The sequence below is a fragment of the Otolemur garnettii genome, unplaced genomic scaffold, assembly GCF_000181295.1.
Source record: "Otolemur garnettii isolate 467f Iridium unplaced genomic scaffold, OtoGar3 scaffold00020, whole genome shotgun sequence".
Classification (NCBI taxonomy): Eukaryota; Metazoa; Chordata; class Mammalia; order Primates; family Galagidae; genus Otolemur; species Otolemur garnettii.
The window spans coordinates 17,365,409-17,368,527 of record NW_003852415.1 but is presented as its reverse complement, the minus strand read 5'-3'; the positions used below and the strand labels follow the sequence as shown (position 1 = coordinate 17,368,527).

Sequence of the window (3,119 nt, the reverse complement as noted above, 5' to 3'; positions counted from 1 at the left end):
GGGCACCTGTAGTCCCAGCTACTTGGGAGGCTGAGGCAAGAGAATCACTTAAGCCCAAGAGTTTCAGGTTGCTGTGAGCTGTGATGCCCCGGCACTCTACCTACAGCGACAGCTTGAGACTCTGTCTCAAAAAAAAAAAAAAAATTCTAGTGAGGGGGTGATTTCCTTTTTTCTAATTAGACATTTTTATGAAAAGGAAAGTCTTGTGTGTGTGGGGGGGTCTCACACTTGGACTTAGAACTCTCCAAATTCAGTTACCAGCTGCATCCATGTGTCTCTCCTGTCTACTGACTTCCTTTTGCAAGACTGTGGGGCCCTTCAATCTCAGGGCTGCCATGTAAAGAAGATTATTTTTCTAAATGACAGCTTTCAGGGAAATGCATTTGTGCAATGGTTATAATAATGTCTTCCTAATGTCCTTGTCACAGCCAAGGACAGTCCCAAGTCTGCAGTCCTAGGCTGCACAGAATAATAGTCTTGAGGGCTGGAAGGCTCCTATAGCCATTTTGCACATGTGCCCATTAAAGCCCAGAGAACTTGGGTCTGTCCTGTTACCTGGACTGGAAGCTGTTTCTCCTGACTCCTATTTCCTGCAGCAGTGAGGGATGGGGGTTAGGGAGGTGCTGGGCAGAGTGGAGATTGAGATATGCCTTCCTTAACCATAGCAGAGACTTTGGGTTTATGTCCTAATGACATCTCTTTACCCAGAGACACTTAGTTAAAGGCAGGAGTACTAAAGATCACAGTAACCAGTCTAGTTTCACATGTAGGAAATGCCATGGTTCTTTTGGAGTATTGTTTCTCTGAGAATAATAGTAGCAGACCTGGTTGGAGGCTTTCAGGCTGTGATGCGTGGGACAAGGTGTGTGCTAAGTCTTTACGTGTGCTCTAGGTGTTCGCAGTCACACTATATCCTGAGGCTTCCGGCTCCTCGCCCTCCTGGGCTGGTCCATGTGACTTAAATGAAAGCTGGGACTAGAATAACAACAAGGAAAAAAATGAAAAAAAAATCTCCGCATATTCTCTAAGTTCTGCTGGTTTTTTTTTTCTTTTCTTTTGAGACAGAGTCTCACTTTGTCACCCTCAGTAGAGTGCTGTGGCATCACAGCTCACAGCAACCTCCAACTCCTGGGCTTAGGCGATGCTCCTGCCTTAGCCTCCCAAGTAGCTGGGACTACAGGCACCTGCCACAACGCCCGGCTATTTTTTTGTTGTTATTGCAGTTTGGTTGGGGCCGAGTTTGAACCTGCCACCCTTGGTATATGGGGCTGGCACCCTCCTCACTGAGCCACAGGCTCCCCTCAGTTCTGTTTTCAGAAGCACATTTGTCATTATGAAATTGATTCTCATCTCTTAAGGTATCTATAGTAAAAAGAGGAGAATTTCACCTTTAAGATAAATTACTTTGTAATACTAGGCATATTTCTATAGCTAAAAATGCCTTTGCAATTCAATTACGAATGCTGTCTTCCTAAATTAATTCCCACAGAATTAATAATTTTTATTTTTTCAGTAATGAACGGCTCTAAGAGAAACATGTAACATGTAAAACGCTTGGCCACACTCTATTATTGTGTGGTGACAATAGGAAATGTCATCCAACAGTTGAAAAGAAGTCCTCTGGTTGTGCCTAAGATACCCATGTGACTACTTTAAGGGATGTAGGATGACTAAAATCTATGGTGGCTCATTGTGTGTACAGGTAAAAGGGTTTGCAGGCACGTGATACCATGTAAGGCCTCATGGTGTATATGTCTAATATTTGCTTAATGGTTGAACTTTAAACAGCTTGTATTACACAAAAGCATTTTACTTCCAGAGGCATTTGAAATGATTTTGTTTTGTGGGATATTTTTTCCTGTTTGTCGATTTTCTATTAATTAGTAGCTTTGAATGAGCTGAGTGGCATTGAGATTGATTTCCTCTTAATTCCCCGCACCAGCCCCCAGGAGGCTCAACACCTTTTTCTTGGGGCTTGGATGACAGATGAAGCCATGAAGACAGGCCCTCCTTTGAATTAGACATCCTTCGTGGTGTCTTGGGACAGGCAGATGGAAGGGAAGCCTTTGTTATGAAAAGCAGTGTGCCGTCTGTGGGGTGGGGGAGGCCAGCTCCCTTCTGCGGAGAGCTGTCTCCTAATAGGAAACATTTTCCAGCTCTGAGAATTTTGAGAATTGTCCTGTATGTAGATGAGTAAAATTGTAAATCACTTGATGTAAATTTCTAGTTTTATCATAACCAGACCTGTCTTTTGCCTGAGGTTGGAAAATAAATGACACTTTGGGGGTTTCCCACATGAATTATTTGTGTCTCTTAGCATTTCTCATAGGGGTGTGTTGTATACCCGTATAGTGTTACAGGCTGATAATGTCAGTTTTTCAAGGTAGAATTGTGTCCCTGGAATGTAAATCACAGTCAGAACCAGCCCAAGACCAATTGCTTTGTTCAGCTTTTAATTAACTAGGTTGTTTGTGGTTGGTTTTTTTTTTTTTTTTTTTGAGGCAGAGTCCTACTGTGTTGCCCTTGGTAGAGTGCTGTGGCATCCTGGCCCACAGCAACCTCAAACTCTTGGGCTTAAGCGATTCTCTTGCCTCAGCCTCCCAAGCAGCTGGGACTACAGGCACCTGCCACATGCCCAGCTATTTTTTGGTTGCAGTTGTCATTATTGTTTAAGCAGGCCTGGGCTGGGTTCAAACCCACCTGCCTCCGTGCACGTGGCCAGCACAGTAACCACTTGTGCTACGGACACTGAGCTAGGTTGTGTTTTTGTTTTGTTTTTATTTTGAGATAGGGTCTTCCTCTGTTCCCCAGACTAGAATGCAGTAGTACTCTTGAACCCAAGCAATCCTTCTCCCTGAGACTCCCAAAGAGCTAGGACTCTAAGTACATGCTACCACACCTGGATAATTTTCCTTTTTTTTGTAGAGACAGGGTATTGCTATGTTGCGCAGGCTGATCTCAAAGTACTGGCCTCAGCTTCCTAACTTGCTAGATTACAGGTATGAGCCCCCATTCTGAGCCTGATTTTTTTTTTTTTTTTTTTTGAGACAGAGCCTCAAGCTGTCCCCCTGGGCAGAGTGCCGAGGCATTACAGCTCACAGCAACCTCCAACTCCTGGG

General features: G+C 44.1%; 1 protein-coding gene across 1 annotated transcript in view; it reads left to right on the top strand.

Annotated features, from left to right (window-relative positions):
• LOC111724191 (protein Daple-like) overlaps positions 1-3,119 on the top strand; it is an 87,078-nt gene that overhangs the window by 5,861 nt on the left and 78,098 nt on the right. The window lies entirely within an intron of this gene.